Source organism: Podarcis melisellensis (assembly GCF_964234715.1).
Source record: "Podarcis melisellensis genome assembly, chromosome: 6".
NCBI lineage: Eukaryota > Metazoa > Chordata > Lepidosauria > Squamata > Lacertidae > Podarcis > Podarcis melisellensis.
The window spans coordinates 76,657,923-76,678,477 of NC_138538.1; the positions used below are offsets into that span (position 1 = coordinate 76,657,923).

The 20,555-nt window shown below is 42.9% G+C and overlaps 1 long non-coding RNA gene across 2 annotated transcripts in view; it reads left to right on the top strand.

Moving 5' to 3' along the window:
- LOC309372470 overlaps positions 1–20,175 on the top strand; it is a 65,165-nt gene extending 44,990 nt beyond the window's left edge. For both annotated transcript variants that reach the window (XR_014169515.1, XR_014169516.1), the window contains one exon: positions 19,462–20,175. This is a non-coding gene — a long non-coding RNA (uncharacterized lncRNA). The remainder of the gene's footprint in view (positions 1–19,461) is intronic.
- Positions 20,176–20,555: the final 380 nt, after the last annotated feature.

The following is a 20,555-nucleotide window of genomic DNA, read 5'->3' on the forward strand; positions in this document are numbered from 1 at the left end:
CAGTCTATAGACCAAGATTAGGAATGTTGCAGATGCAGATACAATTACTGTACATAAGGGCAGAATACAACCACAATATAACAGGCGGCAGCCGTCAGAAACCCATTTTTTAAAAAAAATAAAATCAGATGTCATTTACCCAAGACAGTAAGGACAGCTGCTTTCTGATCTTCTCTGTCATGTCAGGAATCTTTGACGCTGCCAATGACACGCCAAGAGTTTTATCTGCTAATGCAGGCATGAGGAACATGTCCCAGCTTGAGGGCAACATTCCTTTCTAGGGAACCTTCTGAGGGCCACATGCCAATAGTGGGTGGACCAGAGGCCAATATGGGCAGAAGTAGCTAAATGTTACTTACGTTCCATAGGCTAGTTTCTACACAATCCTCTAGAGGGAGCATAAAATGTCTTTAGGGAAGAGTCCAATTCTGTTAAAGTTAAAAATCAAATTTTATATCCAGGAACCTTCAATGGCAGGTATTAAGCAGAGTCAATGTTGGCAGCCACATTGTTTCTAGCAGTGCACACTGGTGTTGCAAATGATGTTTCAAAGTTTCAAGTCAAGCACCTCACATAAATGCAGGCTCTGATACACAATAGCCAAATCTGTAAAACTGACAGTCTCTCAGTCTCTCAGGCAGCTCCAATCCCTGGGATTCTCATTTAATTTGTAATTCCAATAGAAGAATGTTGCCACAGCTCAAATAAAAGGCAAGTTCATAAGCTTTAAGTCCTTACTTTACTTAAAAAGTTCAATGGGTGCTCAAATCTGTCATTTTAAAAAGATCTGTTCTAAGCCTCCACTCCTCCTGCTCTTCGCGTTCAAGTTCAATAGCAGCGGAAGACGGACTTCCTTTTTCCACGTCTCTCCGCGTTCAGCCAAATTCACTATTTTAGTCCCGAATTTTTAATAGTCAGTCTTTACTCACGGGTTGTAGCTTTCTTTCAAATCAGTAGTTTGCAGGAAAAAAGGTCAGCGCTCACCGGCAGCAGCAGCGCGGCTTCACTCCTCGGATCGCGAAACGGCTCACAGCGCCGCAACCCCCTCCACGTTCCGGAGCCCCTTACGGGGTTCCTTCAGCGATTTGGGGGTCGCTTCTGGCGCCCACCGAGCCTCAAGACCGCAGGCTCTTGCTGCCTGCGGGTTTCCAAGATGGTCTCCGCTTCGCCGTAGCGGACGACCCTTTTCCGTGGAGCTTCCCCTTCAGTGTTAGAAGAGGACCGCCATTGCCGTTCGCGCCGCCTCCGGAAGTCCTCAAGGAAACATTCCAGTCAAGCAAAAACATTTTGGGTGTAAAGCAAGGCTGATGAAGAGACTGGGGAGACTACCAAGGGCCATACAGAGACATATGGGAGGCCATATTCATACCTTGCAACTGTCCAAGAAAAAACGGGACATCCCGGTTTCCCCCTGTGAGATCACAGCAGCCATTTTGGATACCGTGCTCTCACACGGTTTCAAGACGTGTACTCACCCTGTAAGAAGCGCTAGGGGGGGCATGATCTCTCACCCTACCCAATAGTGTGCGTTTTTGGGTGCTGTGCCCCCCAAAAGTACTTTTTCGGGGTTACAATCTCACACATGGGTCACATGACTCATGCAGGAGTGTGGTCCTGGAAAATGGCAGTCCAGGTTTCACTTGGAGGGTGTGCATATTCAGTCCTGAGGTTCCCCACTCTTGAGCTAATGGATGTTTGCGGTAAAGAAGCCAAAAGGGGAGCAGTTAGTCAGCTGTAAATCCCAGAAAAAGAAAAATTGCAGAAGGATATGACCCCCACTTTCCACTATTGTTTTGCTGAAATGGGCCCTTCAGTTTCTCATGTTTTCCCTTTGTGAAACGTGATGCCATTGTTTAGGGTTGGGGAGGATTCCACTCTGCTCTGTATTTTGGAGCAAAGGATCGCATCCCTGCCCATCCCCGAGCCATGCACAGATTAGAATGCAAATCTGCAGGGTGAAATACATGATCAATAACTGACACACATTAACTGTGCTTATGAGGTGGTCAGAGGGCTAGCTCTTTCTTCCTTTAAAGATGTTAAGCTCCTTAGAGCAGCTCCATGGCCACCCAGTAAAAAATAAATAAAAATAAATCTCTTTCAAGATACACCAGAAAGTGATTGTATGCTGTAGTGTACAGTCCCATGTTGTTGTTGTTTAGTCATGTCCGATTCTTCGTTACCCCATGGACCAGAGCACGCCAGGCACTCCTGTCTTCCACTGCCTCCCACAGTTTGGTCAAACTCATGCTGGTAGCTTTGAGAACACTGTCCAACCATCTCGTCCTTCGTCATCCCTTTCTCCTTGTGCCCTCAATCTTTCCCAACATCAGGGAGTCTTCTCTTCTCATGAGGTGGCCAAAGTATTGTAGCCTCAGCTTCAGGATCTGTCCTTCCAGTGAGCACTCAGGGCTGATTTCCTTAAGAATGGATAGGTTTGATCTTCTTGCAGTCCATGGGACTCTCAAGAGTCTCCTCCAGCACCATAATTCAAAAGCATCAATTCTTTGGCAGTCAGCCTTCTTTATGGTCCACCTCTCTTCTTTATGATCCCACACCCTCCAATATTTCTCTAATGTTAATAGGGGAGTCCTATTCCACCACTACCACCACCATCGTAATTATACCCCACCCAACTGGGTTGCCCCAGCGACTCTACACAGCTTCCAACATATATAAAAACATAAGAAAACATGCAACATTTTTAAAAAACTTCTCTCTACAGGGCTAACTTCAGATGTCTTCTAAAAGTCGTATAGTTACTTATTTCCTTGGCTCGGGGGTCACGTAACTCTATGCCCTCCAACATTTCTCCGATGAAAATAGGGATGTCCTAAGGAAAAGCGGGACTTTCCAGGATCAAATGAGAAACCAGGATGGCTTCTGTAAATTTGAGACTGTCCCTTGAAAATAGGGACACTTGGCGGGTCTGCAGTCTGTTCCTAGGAACTTTACAGATAACAAGTTGGCTGTTCCCCTTTACTTATGCTGGCAGCCATATTTTTCCCTGTACAATGTGCCTGGTAGTCTTAGTGGAGATATGGGGATATAGCCTTTTATGCTAAGAGAGCCTTTTCCTTCCTGTCTTTCAGTATTCTTCATGTTAAATGTTTCTAACTGGCAACACACACACCCTCCCTGGTGTGAGTGTTTGGACATAAGTAATCTGAACCCCCAAATAGGGCAAGTCCCTGTTTAAATAAATTATTCAACTGAACACAGGTTGGAGGAGAAGAGAGGGGGGAAGTCGCCTGCCACAGGCTTTCGTACAAGAGCACAGCAGACCTAACAGCTCAAATCAGAGTGAATACATAAAAATGTCAATACCTTTGCAGGGAGATTTTGACAACACTGCTCTTGGGAGGAGTGTGCAGCCTTTAAGGCCCACTCGGATTCTGCTGTTGCTGAAAAAGTCTTCCCTGCCACCTTCCAAGCTGGGCCACCTTCTTGATGAGGTGAAGAGCCCCGGAACAAGCCGACCCCAGTTCTTTATTTCATTTATTATTTACTTACCTAAAACATTTATATCCCACCTTTCCAAAAAGTTCAAGGCAGCTAACCATGAGAAAGGAATACAGTACGTGGAGTTGTTGCTGCTGCTGTTTTCTGTTTGTTTGTTTTTAAAAAGCCATTCAAAGCAATCAAGATACAGTGGTACCTCCGCTTACGGAAACTTTGGGATACATAAGTTGCAAATACTGGAAGTATTTTTCTGGGTTTTTGCCGTACGTGCATGTGCAGAAGTGGTCTCTTCAGTTGCAAAAATCTCAGGATCTGGCCGGACCTCTGGAACGGATCCCTTCCACAACCGGAGGTACCACTGTATAGTTAAACACTAAATGCTACAGTCATGAGGTAAAGTAAGGTGGAGGTGGTTTAATCATCAGATTCAAAGCCCTCGTTGGCTTGGAGCAATGTTGTGGAACTCTCCACTTTGACATTTGTTGTGTAGTGGAAAACAATAACCAGGCAACAGGTAGCAAAGCAAGAAAAGGATTTATTTTTGTAAAGACTGATGTCTCATTCACCTCATGGTGCAGACAAGAGCCAAGTTAAGCAGATACCTTTATAGTTCTCTACAAGCAGCCTGATAGCTGCGTCACTTATTCTAGCAGCCCCCATTTCACCCCATGGCAAGTGTCCCCACCCCCGACTTGAAGTAGTTATAAGTAACCTTACCTATGCATTCGGGGGACTTTCCATTACTCCTCCCTGCTCCCACTTAGTTTTCCCTATCTTCTTTTGTTCTTGTAACTTGTCATTAGCACAATCTACTTAATGCCTAGCTCACCCGCAAGCTTGATGCCTTACCTTGTGGTTAAGCAAGTGTCCTGTTGTCGCCCGGAACAAGGTGTTCAGAGATAAAACTGCTAGCAGCTTACAAGCAAACATTACTGCATTTCCTAGAAATAGGTCCTAGATTTAGCCTAAGGTGCTTTCTTAAAGCGAGAAAAGAAACTATTTTTTCTGCTTTAGCTTATTTCTTCTTATGCCTCCACTTTCCAACACAATTCCAGCACAGCAAGCAGGGCAGAAGTGAGGGCTGGGAAACCATCTTGAGTTCTTCCATTTCCTTGCTGTTGTTGTTTTGTTGTTACCACTTCTACTGCCACCACCGCATAACATATGGACACCTTCTCCCCCCCCCAGCACCTGCTAAAGATGGTCTTCTTTCAGTAAGCCGTCTAAATGGAGATCTTTATCCCAGTTGACATCTGCATCAGATTTGAACTGCTTTTATGTGTGCACTTTTGTGTATGTGCGTATATATGTGTATGTGTGTGTATTGTTTTTTATATACAAGTATGTGTGTAAATTTTAAACATATGCTCATGCTGTCGTTTAGTCGTGTCCGACTCTTTGTGACCCCATGGACCAGAGCATGCCAGGCACTCCTGTCTCCCACTGCCTCCCACAGCTTGGTCACTTGTTGGTAGCTTCACTTGTTGGTAGCTTCACTTGAATTCACTTGTTGGTAGCTTCGAGAACACTGTCCAACCATCTCGCCCTCTGTCATCCCCTTCTCCTTGTGCCCTCAATCTTCCCCAACATCAGGGTCTTTTCCAAGGAGTCTTCTCTTCTCATGAGGTGGCCAAAGTATTGGAGCCTCAGCTTCATGATCTGTCCTTCCAGTGAGCACTCAGGGCTGATTTTCTTAAGAATGAATAGGTTTGATCTTCTTGCAGTCCATGGGACTCTCAAGAATCTCCTCCAGCACCATAATTCAAAAGCATCAATTCTTCAGCGATCAGCCTTCTTTATGGTCCAGCTCTCACTTCCATACATCGCTACGGGAAAAGCCATAGCTTTAACCATACGGATCTTTTTTGGCAAGGTGATGTCTCTGCTTTTTAAGATGCTGTCTAGGTTTGTCATTGCTTTTCTCCCAAGAAGCAGGCATCTTTTAATTTCGTGGCTGCTGTCACCATCTGCAGTGATCATGGAGCCCAAGAAAGTAAAATCTCTCACTGCCTCCATTTCTTCCCCTTCTATTTGCCAGGAGGTGATGGGACCAGTGGCTATGATCTTAGTTTTTTTGATGTTGAGCTTCAATTCCTCCTCACTTTCTGCCATCAAGGTTGTTTCATCTGCATATCTGAGGTTGTTGATATGCTTCTATTATATTGCAAAATGCTTCAGGATGCCTCATGGAAAGTGATTCATAAACAACACATTTTACCTCCTAATGAAAACCATGAGAAGAAAATGGAAGAAAAAGGCTTAGACATGCTAAGAAGCATATCCAAATTTCTTCCTGGTTTAGATCTTGCCCATTTTGTGGTCCACCTTGGCACATTTCCCAGTTGCACCCAGCACACACCTGTTATTTGCCATACAAATGCTACATTTGCAACATTAGTTGGGCAAGGAGTACAGAAGCTTCAGTGAAGAACCTTACATCACATCTCTTCTCCAGTGTAGGAGTTCTGTCTCCAAATTTGAAGAGGAGTGTTTTCCCTTGTCCTAGGATTCCCTCTTAGCAGACCACAGAAGTGTACTATAAATCACTATTACTTAAAAGAAGAAACCAGGCAACTTTCCAGTCACTGATACTGATAATCTGAGGAGTCCCTCCCGTTTTTTTTTTCTGCCAAGAAAGGCTTCTAAAGCACTAAACATGTTAATACAAGACCAAATCAACAACTAGACTTTGCTTAGCTGTGGGATTTAATTCAGGCAGAAAAGTAAACCAGCAGGCCCCAAGTCTATTAATATATTTCTGGCCTAACAACAACCCAGCTTGTTCCATCTGCCACCAAGATCTAAAAATTAATGTCTTTTAATTAAAGAGGGGACTGGAGGTCAGTAAGTATTTCCTCCCATTGAAGAAGTTGCCAGGCCCCCTGTGGGTTATTTAGACAAAGCATTGGGAGGGAGTCTAAGCTCATTCACATGAGAACAGACCCTGACTAAATTACGCCGGCACAGAATGAGGGATAGGTTTGGGAGATAAAGAGGCTAGCAAAAGTGGAACGCAATCATCTTCACTCAAACCCAATGAACATCTTTAAACAAGAAAAGGGGGTTGGTATATGAAATAAAGGAATAATAATGAGAAAACTCCCTATAGGCTCTGCCTTTTTTTAATGGGCTTCATCAGAAAAGTCTGGCTATCTAGATAACACATTCCCATCCCAACTCGCTTCAGTATTATTTTATGAATCCGTCATGTCTCTAATGTCTAAATTAGCAGCATTTCAAACTTTACTTTCTAGTTACAGAATAGAATGCCAATTTTCTTCTTAAATTATTTATTCTTGCATAATGTACCATTAAGCCTGCGGAAAGTGCCCTTTGCCACTGTGAAACACGTTTTGAAATGATCTGACAAAAGACGGCTTGATTCTAGCCTTACACCTTCAGTAATGATCTCTGGGTGATATTTTTTTCTCTTTCTAAATGCCACAAAGCAGGTTCCTTTTGTAAAGTCTGTGACAGACTTGTAATAATTTTTCAGTTCATCACACACACACAAATGGGTGGGGGATATATTTTGAATAAAAGAAGACAACTGACTGCACTTAAAAAACCCCAAGCTCTTTAAATATAAACCACATGCTAGAAAATGAAAACATTAATGGGGGTATATGGCTAGTGTTTTCAGTTGATGTTTTACATTTTATAAATACCATCATGAAATTGAAGCTGTCCATCTAAGGCTGTTTCATCCATGGTTAACAGCATAATCTCATGGCCACTTCACTCAATACAGTCATCACAAAGATATATTTTGAAACTGCCAGGGAAATTCAGATGTGGAAACCTGTTTCCAGGATTTCTGTCATTCATCTGGAACAATTATTGTGCTTGCCTTCAGAACAACCTTGGAAGATACCTCTGTGTTATTCTTACGGGGATGCAAAATAAGTTTGTAATTGGGTATGGAGGTGCTTCAGAAACAAACTGATCTGCATTCCTCTCAAAATTTCACCTTGGTTCCTAATGAACACCAGTATGCTATACACTCCAACCATTTCCCAATGAAAATAGGGACAATTTCAATTATCTATCTATTTACCTACCTATCTATACCCCACCCATCTGACTGGGCAGCTTCTAACATATATAAAACATAATTAATTAAATATTAAAGAACATCACTATACAGGGCTGCCTTCAGATGTCTTCTAAAGGTTGTATAGTTACTTATCTCCTTATCTCCTTGGCTTGGAGGTCACATAACTCTATACCGTTCAACATTTCTACCATGAAAATGGGGACATTCTGAGGACGTCTAAACCACAGAGCCTAGCACTTGCCGATCAGAAGGTTGGCGGTTTGAATCCCCGCAACGGGGTGAGCTCCCATTGCTCGGTCCCTGCTCCTGCCAACCTAGCAGTTCGAAAGCATGTCAAAGTGCAAGTAGATAAATAGGTACCACTCCGGCGGGAAGGTAAACAGCGTATCCATGTGCTGCTCTGGTTCACCAGAAGCAGCTTAGTCATGCTGGCTACTTGACCCAGAAGCTGTACGCTGGCTCCCTCGACCAATAAAGTGAGATGAGCGCCGCAACCCCAGAGTCATCCGCGACTGGACCTAACGGTCAGGGGTCCCTTTACCCTTTACCTTCAAGGAAAAGTGGGACATTCCAGGATCAAATCAGAAACTGGGATGAATTCTGTTAATCCAGGACTGTCCATGGAAGCAGGGACTGTCATGATATTATCATGTCTATTAAACAATTGAGGAGTAGTGATTGAGTAATAGCAAAACAGTAAAACAAAGTCCTTTTTTCAGCTGCATATGCAAGCCTCATTAATGTGACACCACAAGACATACAAATTACAGTACCCCTGGAGGCATGCAAATAGAAACTTGGTGACGGGCAGTGATTAAAAGTGGCAGTATTTTAAAGAGCCATATCCACTGGGTAAGTGCAGCACTGTCAGGAGGATTGAAAACAATAACACTATTTTCACAAATGGTAATCAGGTGGAGATCGTGTAAGTTTAATGAAATGCGAACGGCAACTGGGTTTCCGTTACAATAACACGATAAAAAAATGCATCATCAAACTCCATCCCTAACATGAAATGACAAATGCTGAGTCCAGGCCCAGCACAACTGGTGAAATACCTTTAATATACTGGCCATTAAAATGGTCTGCCTAGGTCAAGCCATCCTGGTCTGTAGACAGAGATTGCAACCATGTGAGATGCAGCCCTTAGCTTTTCTGTATGGTTCATCTCAAGGATATATGACTTCATGACTTCTTACTGGCTGACACAAAGACTACCTGAAGTCTCCAGGTATGTATTCAGTGAAAGAACACCTGCAACGATTGAGACAATGTGCTTTCTCTTATGTTTCAGTCTCCCAGCAGACCCTCCCGAAGGAAACAGGAAATACCGTATTTTTTGCTCTGTAAGACTCACTTTTTCCCTCCTAAAACTTAAGGGAAAATGTGTGTGCGTCTTATGGAGCGAATGCAGGCTGCGCAGCTATCCCAGAAGCCAGAACAGCAAGAGGGATTGCTGCTTTCACAAGCAATCCCTCTTGCTGTTCTGGCTTCTGAGATTCAAAATATTTTTTTTTTCCCACCTCCAAAAACTAGGTGCATCTTGTGGTCTGGTGCGTCTTATAGAGCGAAAAATACAGTAACTATTTGCAGGTTGGTCAACACCATCAGTTTAGAACTCATTAGCTGTGCTTCACCTTAAGGGTGTACCTTGAACCTGCAGGTTTGATCTTTCCTTTCCTTTCCTTTCCTTTCCTTTCCTTTCCTTTCCTTTCCCTTCCCTTCCCTTTCCCTTTCCCTTTCCCTTTCCCTTTCCCTTTCCTCTGCCCCAACCTTCCCTAAAAATATACAGTCCCCGAATCCAACTTGTCTGTTTGACTGTTCCTTGCTCCATTAGTTTTTTCTCATCTTTCCTGAGCTTCTTTTTACAACCCCTTTAAACTGGCTATGCAGTCCACATTATGACTTATCCCCATTATGGCACCTATGTCCCTCTGTTCCCAATCCTTAATAAATATGCTAAATAACAATAAACCTGTTTATTGTGAATAAACCTGTTAAATAATGGTGCCTGGATTGACATCTCAGAGCAAGCTGCACTTTCCTTGGCTGACTCTTAAGACCATTAACACCATCTATTAAACATTCATGTGGGTCTTAGTGCTTAATTCTTCTCTTTGATTTTTAAAGCGGGCAGAGGAAAGGAATCAAAGTGCCTGTGTTTAATAATGTCAACACTGCAGTGGTTCCAATTACATTCTGAAGTTGACAGTTAATGCTGAATTGAGAGCAGTGGTCTTTTAATTAGGTGCCATGTTCTAGGTTCACACGCTACTCTGTTATCTCCTTCCCAGGGGAATCAGCCAGGATTTGTTGAATTAGGGATAAAAAAGATTCAATATCTTTAATGGTGCAACTGAAATGAATTTTCCGCCATGTATCGTGATGGCCGCAGCAAAGCTTGGTGGCTGCTACTTTGAAATGCTATACAGAGCTACAATGTTGTTTTTATATTTTGCTCCACTTAGAGGAGACTTCACTTCAGAGGATCTTCAGAGGAGGCTTGACGGTCATGGGGGAATGATTGGTTGGGATGCAGGATAGGGCTTTCTCAGTAGACGTGTCCAAAGAATGGAATTCACTTTCCTACGTAGTCTAGTCGCTCCCTTCTCCCTTGACTTTCTGCCATGTGATTAAGACATATGGCAGAAGGTCTAGCAGACATTTTCACTGTCAGGCTGAGTAGTTTTAATAGGTTGTCACACACACACACACACACACACACACACACACAGAGTGGTGCCTCGGGTTAAGAACCTTTCTTAACCTGAGGTACTACTTTAGCTAATGGGGCCTGCTGCTGCTGCCGTGCCACCGCCATGCGATTTCTGTTCTCATCCTGAAGCAAAGTTCTTAACCTGAGGTACTATTTCTGGGTTAGCGGAGTCTGTAACCTGAAGCGTCTGTAACCCGAGGTACCACTGTATATGGAAAACCAACAGTACCATAGAGCAAGTAAGGCCTAATTGTCTCTTTCAGACTCAAGCTCCAACACTACCAGTCATTCATTCATCCTCTTCCACACAGAGACCCCCTTTGATGACATCACTTCCAGCCAGGGAATGGAGTGGGGAGAATGACATATTGTCTTTCAGAAGGCTCTCCAACCATTAGCTCCTACGACAATACTTCATCTGTCCTAGGCCATCATGTTAGTTATGCAAAGGCCCAACAAAGGGGCATTCATGAGCCTGCTTGTTGCACCAGTTTGACCTCTTTAGCAGTCTCTTTCTACAACAAGAGTTTAGAGAGTTAGGAGCCATGCAAACATAGATGAAAATCTGCTCTATTTTAAAATCATTTCAAAATTCCTCCCTCCAAAAAAATGATGATGCTTTTTTTTAAAAAAAAGCAAAAACAAAACTTGATTCTCCCTCCTTCATTCCCCACCCAAGTTCATTTTAGATCATTTTTGCCTGTGGACAAAGGCTCTTTTAAGCAATTCATTAGAAATTAAGTTAGCCCTCTGAAAATAGCCTGGGAAAACTCAGTTAATTCTCATATTAATGTATTTTGGAATCAGTGACTAAATATTGTATTCTGGGATAATCTCAATTGTGTGCCAACACTGAATATTGAAATGCCTAAGCACTGGAACAGTATCAACAAGTTTTTGTTTCCTTTTCTACATTGCTTTGCACATTAAACAGATTGATTGCACAAACCTTTCCCAAAGACAATGTGAAAACAGAGTGGTGGTTCTCAGCTGTGGACAGCAGCACAAGGCAAAGCCAAGATTTTCGAGTATGAGAGAGTTTGGATTGGGTGGATCTTGTGCTTTCCTGGTTTATTCTATACCTATCTAAGCCCCTCACCCTGAATGAGCCAGAAATATGGTGGCATAAGCTTCTGACCCTAGCTCAATCAGGGCTCAGCTGGTGGAACTTAGGCTGGTGGAATTTACAGTGGTGTAAGTAATCCAGCTCCTGCCAACCTAGCAGTTCAAAAGCACGTCAAAGTGCAAGTAGATAAATAGGTACTGCTCCGGTGGGAAGGTAAACGGTGTTTCCGTGCACTGCTCTGGTTTGCCAGAAGCGGCTTAGTCATGCTGGCCACATGACCCGGAAGCTGTACGCCAGCTCCATTGGCCAAAAAAGCGAGATGAGCGCCGCAATCCCAGAGTTGGTCACGACTGGAACTAATGGTTCCAGCCGTGACCAACACGGCTACCTATCTGTAATGGTCAGGAGTCCCTTTACCTTTACCTTTTATAAATAAAATAGATGAATAAATACCTTCTTCCAAAGTATGTTGGGATTCAGCTTCCCCAAAAAACTGTGATGGACAAAGCTGAAGAGGCCTGGAACAAGTTCTGTTCTCAAAAGTGAAACCTCACAACTCCAAACTGGAGGCTTCACTTTGAGTGAAATTTTGTTGTTGCTGTTTAGTCGTTTAGTCGTGTCCGACTCTTCGTGACCCCATGGACCAGAGCATGCCAGGCACTCCTGTCTTCCACTGCCTCTTTCAGTTTAGCCAAACAATTTCACAGAAAACAAGCAGAAGTTGGATAAGATGATGAGCAATTTGCAGAGGGGTTCTCTGAGGCTCTAAATACAGTCACGACTTTTCAGCATTCCACAGGGGTTTCGTATGGCTGTCACAAATGCATTTGTTTAATTCATTACTCCTATTTGACAATATTACAGTGTGTTCTTGAGATAATATGCTGCTACTGATCCTTCTCTTGTCCTGCAATTGCATATTTATTTATTTTTTTAAAAAAAAGACTTCTGTGGAAATTCAAGGGGGATTTTGTCCTATTCCAGTCAGGTAGCACGAGGCAACTCAGAAAGTCATGCTAATTAAGTTTTCTGCCACTGTTTTAGACCTAGCTCCCAATACACACCAAAAATAAACCTTAAAGCCTTGCTAAAATCTCTGTGGTCACTGATCGGGTCAGTTAGATGTATGTAGAATGAAGGCCTAAAATAGCAACTACGTATATCAACGAGGTCAGAGGCTATGTTCACATATTAGCATTGATAGAAGAACCAGTATTAGATGACATGATGATGTGGCAAGTGCTCCTGATAGCTGAGTCACTGCTGCTGACCAGGAAGGAGATGGGGAGTGAGGGGGCAGCAGGGAAGTCAAGATGGTGCAAACACACTGGTAGAGCCAATCCAGTGGTCCTGCAATGTGTTTTCACTATGTTGAGCTCCTTGCTATCTCAATCTTCCCCCTCTCCTTCCTGGTCAGCAGCAGTGACTCAGCTGTCAGGAGGTCAGGTGAGTGCCACACCATGCCTTCTGCTACTGAGAATAATCAATCAATTCAATTTCCTTTATTCGACCGATGGTCAGAAATAAACATTACACAATACAGAATTATAAACTAAAACATCATAGGGGTACATAAATAAGGTAGGGCCACAGTACTAGACCTCTCACAGATAACCCACATCAAAGCATTCAGTTATACGTTTCCGACACTTGAGTGCCAGGAAAAGGAATTTAGCCACTGACAAAGTTGTTTTCCCAGAAGACTTATTTAGCAGATATGCTGTTTGCTTTCCTCATTGTCGGGAACTGAGCTGCGGTAAGTATGGAGTTATAAGATACTGTCTTAAATCGTTGTAGAAGGGACAGCTCAGTAAAATGTGCTCTGTGGATTCTACCTCACCCAACGCACAGTGGCATAATCTCTGGTCATATGGGACTCCTCCATATCTTCCCTTCAGAACCGCCGAGTCAAGAACATTCAGCCTAGCCGCAGTAAATAGTCTGCGGTATTCCAGGTAGATACAACTGCTCCCCCAGAAACAACCCAGGTTTCACACGGGCTATGTCCTCCTGTCTGGCAATATCCCTTAATCTTTGAGCGATCACCGCCTTTGCGTGGCTATACGTCATGGACTCTATATAAAGGGAGGACAACCCGCACTTCTGCACTTCCTCCACTATCTCCCCTTCCCATGGAGATTTAAAGTTATCCCTCAGAATCAAGGGGGCCAAACCCACCGGTCTGAAACAGAGCTTGAGCCATAGCCATAACTTCGCTTTTAGGGCCACATACCTAAAGGCTTGCCGGTTTCCAATCTCATGATCGCACCTGCCACGGAGGGGGGATCCTGAGTATGGCCCTGAGGAATTGGGTTTGGATAAATTCCAATTTTTCGAGAATAATCTAGTTTTTAGTCACACACACACACACACACACACACACACCAAAAAATGCCAGCCCAACAATTCATCTTTCTTTCTTTTCTTCTGTTACCTCGGATGCCTAATGATGTTTTAGGACAAAGATGACATAGTTAGAGCGTAGAAGTTTTGTGACATAAAGAAAGAAAATGCTTTGGAAGTGAGTTTCTTATTATCTTTTAAGCCAAATGAAGTATAGCTTCACATTAACATGTTTCTCTGCCACAAAAGAGAAATGAGTTTGCTTGCTTTTAATAACTTATCATGGCAAAGAAATAGAGCGAAGTTTTTTAAAAAAAGAACTTGTGTTAAGGCAGTGTAAATTAGCATGGTGGTTCCCTGCTTTTGTAAAGTAAAAAATAAAAACGAGCCAGTTCCCACATGTCATCGTTAAATAGCGATATTTCAGTGCAGTGAAAGAAAGCAAACCCCTTGAATATCAATTGAGTCCTAACTGTTGCAAGCAGAGTGCAGAAGATATGTAGTCAGTCCCACTTACGGCAGTTACAGAAACAAGCAAAGAATATTATGGTGAGGTGTCTGAAGAATGACGTGGGCAAGAAATCAAAGGATCGCGTGAGAATTTAACAAAGTATCAAGTATTATTATGGGTGTCAAGTTGACTGACGTCCACATAAGGAACTGCCCACAAATAGAAAAAATGGATCTAGGTGAAGTACAGCACAATAAAAAGTCCCAGGTAAATCTACTTACTGTTTTATATGCCTTTTGAGGCCATCAATAGGCTCAGCCCAGTATAAAGATGCAATCATGAAGCATTGAACATGATTTGAAGCCAGCCAGGTGGAATGTATTAACGTTGTGGACTAGTTATTATGACATTCCATAAAACTGTCCCAAGTAGTTTTGCTTTCCTGAGGGAAATAAAGTATGACCTGGGTATCTCGGAATTAGTATCCCTCCAGTTACACTTGGCTCATAAATTACTACCCAAACCTTTCTTTTAAAAACAGTGCTAGAAATTGTCTTGAGTTGTATTTCAGGAGGTAGAGCAGCTGGAAGGCTTCGCGCCTCCATGCATAACACCTGCCAGATCAAGTTGCCAGATGTTATTTTTGCAACATATTTCCCCCGCACAGTTGGACGGAGTTTTGCTTGGTTTTGTTTTCTTCCAGTTGGCATTAGCTTGTCAGCATTGCAACCTGCAATTTTATCATAACACTCTTCCTGCAGCTTTGGAAGGGGCTGCAGCAGATCCCGGAGCTACCACCCTAGAACAAGGGATCCCCAAGTTCCATTTAGTTTTTGTAGCACTTGCAAAATATTGTATTGCATTCACAAGAGAACCACCTACCAAGGGCTCCTGATGGAGAGAAAAACAGAAGGTGTGTCTGCGTATATGTGTATGGGGTGGCCAGTGTGGTGCCATTTATAATGATGATGATGATGATGATGATGATACGATATGATAATCTTTATTGTCATTGTCCCATACAGAATGAAATGATGATGATGTGGGTGGCACTGTGGTCTAAACCACTGAGCCTCTTGGGCTTGCTAATCAGGTCGGTGGTTTGAATTCCGTGATGGGGTGAGCTCCCATTGCTCTGTCCCAACCTAGCAGTTTGAAAGCACACCAGTGCAAGTAGATAAATAGGTACTGCTGCTGCGGGAAGGTAAACAGCGTTTCCGTGCGCTCTGGTTTCTGCCACGGTGTTTCGTTGCACCAGAAGTGGTTTAGTCATTCTGGCCACATGACTTGGAAAGCTGTCTGTGGACTAATGCTGGCTCCCTCGGCTGAAAGTGAGATGAGTGCCGCAACCCCATAGTCACCTTTGACTGGACTTAACCATCCAGGGATCCTTTACCTTTACCTTTACCATCTTTAATAACATGATCCTATGTCTGTCTGTTCAGAAGTCTTCTTGAGTTTAGAGAGAGTTATCGCCAGCTAAGTGTGTTTAAGAATGCAGTGTAAATATCCTGTCTCTGTGGAGTTGGTTCCCTCCAACAGAGAGCTGAAGAGCAAAAAGTCAAGGGATTCTGCAAAGAACACAACCCTTTATGGAGGAGACGGACTCTAGTTTCAGTTTCAGCTCTGGGATTCATGAAATAACCCATGGGTAGGCAAACTAAGGCCCGGGGGCCGGATCCGGCCCAATTGCCTTCTAAATCCGGCCCGTGGATGGTCCGGGAATCAGCGTGTTTTCACATGAGTAGAATGTGTCCTTTTATTTAAAATGCATCTCTGGGTTATTTGTGGGGCATAGGAATTCATTCACCCCCCCCCAAAAAAAAATATAGTCCAGCCCCCCACAAGGTCTGAGGGACAGTGGACCAGCCCCCTGATGAAAAAGTTTGCTGACCCCTGAAACAAACCCTGGTACGATGTACTCCTGGTGGGGGCAGAGAATTTGCCGGTTGAGGAATAAGAAGGCAGCGTTTCAAGTCCTTAAAATGGGTATAAATATAACTTTGCAACGAATATACAGAAATAAATGGGCACCTTTTTTAAAAAGGGTATTCTAGCCAGTTATGGCCAGAGAACTTTGCTTCAGTATGGGGGCATGTGGCTAGTTGCAATCCCAAGGCTACTCAACCAAGTCAGGGGAGCTCTCAGAGATTCTTTCTAAGCTTGGTGACAGCCACATTTTAGCATCAAACTTTAGATGTCTTCAGATGAATGCAGGAAATGTGGGCCTGGGCTGGGGTGCTCAAGCAGGATCCACCCCTTATGTCCTGATCTACACTGCATGCACACCTCAGTCCTCTTCCTCTCCTGTGTTGAGTAAGCACCTTGCAGACCATTCTTGCACAACACAAGAAAGGTCAGGGACATGCAGCGCAAATGAGGGGAGGTCTGCAGGCAGCTTCTACTTACGTTCACATAAATGAAAGTAGAGTTCTTTACACATGGAAGGAAACACATGTAGTTCCCCTGCAGACCTTTCCAGCACCACACAGGAAAGGTCACAAACGGAGGCAGATGCAACACCTAAGAGGATGTTGTGGGTTCGGCTTGCATCTGTACCCCTGTCCCCACCCACACGTTCACTGTTCATGCAGAAAATTTAGAGCATGAAATTGCTCAAATTTGCACACTAGCCCTTCCCATAAATAGATCACTTTAATCCCTATGGATTTATCATTTAGGCTAAGTTTAACTGTAGCTAATATGGGCCAAATGAGATACAACGTAAAATGCATCCTTGTTTTTAACATGCAAGTTTTTGAATACTCAGAGAGCACCAGCTGATAATTATGAGGCTCACAGTGGGTGTGGAGGAGTAAATTAACCAGGGTTGCCAGAATACGATAGTTGAAAACAGTGTCCGGGCCACTGAAATATCTGGGAAAATCCAGGCGTATGGCAACCCATAACTAAAAAAAAAACACAACTCAACAACTTTGCCCCCTCCCCAAAGCAACCCTAAAATTAACCTTTTCTCTTCCAGGTGTGGTCCTGGGATAAACTGTTCCTCTGAAACTAGTTATTTGCCTTGGAAGAAAATCCTCTACGGGTACCAACAAGGGATTTGCTTCCAGTGCAAATTCCAGCTACAGGGGAGCGATTTCCTTCAGGACCACAACAGGGGAGGAATGGATTAAATTCTCCTACCACACTTGTTCTGATTCCAATAGAGATAAGCTTCTTAGCTGAGGCCATTTGCATCTTCAGCAATTTGCACAGTTAAATGCAAAAATGCGTTTGGCTAAGGCCAAATTGGCCTTCAGACTTAGCAGCCACCAGCAGAGCTACCTGTGGATTGGAAAGCTGAACCTGAGTGAAACTTCCCCAGTGCCAGAATGATCGCAGAGCTAAGGAGATCTTATCTTGTATTTTCCTGGGTCTGTACAGGTTAAACAGAGTAGAAAAACCAACAGTCTGGAAAGGATAGATGCCAAAGGAAACGTGATGTGTTCTTTTTGTCCTTTCCTGTTCTGTCCTCCCCCACCCTAACTTCCTTTTATTCTCAATTCTCAGTCAGTTGCCTTGAACTTCTTTCTGTCAGTTACAAACTGCTTTATCTGTTTGTGATCTCTCTTGCTTAGTAAATTAAAAGATAATTTGTTCCACAAGACTGTTTTCAATGCACTATTTCTGTATTTTCTCCTTTGGCCACTCCTGGGGCTGTTAAACACCAACTAGATACATGACAAGGGACCATTAGAAGGTGCTTTTATGATTGAGTTTGTGATCTTCTGAGAAACTGTCTTTGCAGCGTTAGGAAACCACTTATCATTGAATGAATATCGCTGTCCTCAAATTAATAAGAAATATGAGTAAGCAGAGCCTACACACACACACACACACACACACACACACACACCTGTCACATCAACCTTGTAAAATATAGTTTTGGGGTTTCCCCCTTTATTTTCCCTTCTACATGGGTTCTGTTTCTCCTTTTCTTTCTCTCTCTCTTATTTACATCTCACCATGTTTAATGAACATATAATTATGTACTTTTTGAATTTTCAAGATTTTTTTTTTAAAAAAACGCTATTTGTGGTTTGTTTGTTTTCTATACTGCCCTATACCCAAAGGTCTCAGGGTGGTTCAGATTGTTCTGTTAATTCAACTGACACCCCTCCCCCCAATAGTGGATCAATAGTTGTTTAGTGAATTGCCCCAGCAATTGTGAATTATACCCAGTCTTGGTACAAGCAGAGGTTCTTATAGAATTGCTTTATTCTGTCTCCAAGACCCATTTCCAAGAGCTTCCTTTAACCCACAGTTTGGCCCCTTCTTGTAACCAATTCACATAGCAAGTGGAAGTGAAGTGGGCTCAGGAAAAGCCGAGGTGTGACGGGCGGACCTTGGGTCAACCTCCTGGAGATGCAGAAGCCAACCATAGCTGGGTGGTGCAACATCCAATTGGGTGAGAGTGGAGAATTTCAAGTTAAACTGTCAAACAGGGCTTGACTGCCAGATAGGGATTAAATCACGGCCTGGAAAGAAGTTTGGTTAGGAGTTAGCTAGGCAAGGCAACCCAAATTATTTCTTTGAGGGGAAGGGGAAAATCTTAAGTACTTAGAAGCGGTCTGTCTAGTCTAGCTCAAGGTTTTCCATAAAACAGATATACAGGCTTGACTCTGCACATCAATAATTACACATTCAGATACTCCTTTAATCATGGGTAATGTGTTCCTTGATTAACTAATATTGCCAAATATTGGTTAATGAATGCATACATCATTAACAAGATGGAGAGTCTGTACTTGAAGTCTGTTGGAAAGCAGCTCAGCAGGTTGCAAAACAGCATCTTCAGCAATCAACCTTGACCTGAAGTTTGAGCACTTATTAGTTGCCATGACAATAAGAGCACTACGATGATAGGAAAGAGAAATTAGCTAGATTCCATTTAAAATTACTCTGGGAGAGGCAATGTTTGGGAGAAGATTTATAGAGCAGGCAAAGATGGATAGCGCTTGCTTTTGTTAGAGCTCAGTGTTTTGAAAAATCAGTCTGTATGATGAATGTGAGTTTCTTATTATCTAATATAGTTTTATCTAACTTTGTATTTGCCAGAAGAGTCACATGATGGATTGAAAAAATGTTGTGTTTTTTTTAAAAAAATACCCCCAAGTAGTAAAATCACATATCAATCAAATTAAATGTGAATTCTCGCCAGCTCCTGGTAAGGGGGGGGGGGAATATAAGAAATTGTAAGGAAAAAAGAGAAAGAATAAGAAAGCCAAGGGAGATTAAAGTATAAATGCTGCTGGAAATAAAGTATTTCTTCTAAGGGAACGATGAAAGTAAGGGTTACTTATTCTACATAAGACACTACTTCATGCCAAGATGGAATAAGCAATGCAAAATTGTTTACACAGACTAGAGGAGCTCCCAGGATTTCAGACATCAGCTCTACCTGGAACAGCTACAGGATGAACCTGAGCCATGGCTCTTCCATATAACCTGGAGGATCTAAGCCAAACGGATTTAACACTACTGTGATTAGCTGCTTCAACTGATCTGCAAGCCCTGAGATGCCCCTGTGCACTGAAATATCACAGAAGCGAAACATGGAGAAAAATAAAAGCTCAAGGTGAGTGAGCCACCTGTCTCAGAAGAAGGCAAGTTTCTATCTTATCAAGAGAAAGCAAGAGCGTTCCATAGGAAAGGCATTCTGTAACAATTCCCAGTCTCTGACTGTATTCCTATATTTTAAAGATAGATTGTAGACTTTTTATAGACACCATCTGAGTAGTCTGTCAAATTAGACTCCTCCTGGTTTACTGTTATTTTGGATTTTTGGAATACTGGTGAAGAATTGGGCCCCTGGTTTTCTCCTCCTAGTAAAAGTGACACATGCAGCACAGTTCCCTATGAGGGACTGTGGGAGTTGTTGTCCCATTTGCATCCTTGGAAGGGAATGACGCTCTGCTGGGGCCTCCTTGCCTCTTCCCCGTGCCTCAAGGTAAGCTACTGAACCCTGGGGAAGGGAAAGGAAGAAGCACTTGTGGTGGCATTCTGAGGAGCATGCAAGCACATAGCCCACTTATCTCAGTCCTGCTCACAAGCATTCAAGTGTGGACCATCACTTTTGCAAGCATATTTACTTGAACGCTCACAAAACTCCTAAAATCCACATGTGTCAAAGAAAGACATGCACTAGGAGCAGATAACTGGTTTGTTGTTGTTGTTGTTGTTATGTATTTTGTGTTGTTTTTATCTTGTATTTTTGTGTTGTGAACCGTTCTGAGATCTACAGATAGATGTCAGTGTACAATTTTAATAATAATAATAATAATAATAATAATAATAATAATAATAATAATAATAATAATATGTTTGGGTGGTCCATCATAACACTGTACAGATTACTACAGGGTGTTGAGAGGGGTTATTTTTAACTATTAAGTGGGGGGGGGGAGGAAGCAGTCATAGTCTAGGCCAGAAGTGTTTTCCCTTGGTGACCCTGCCA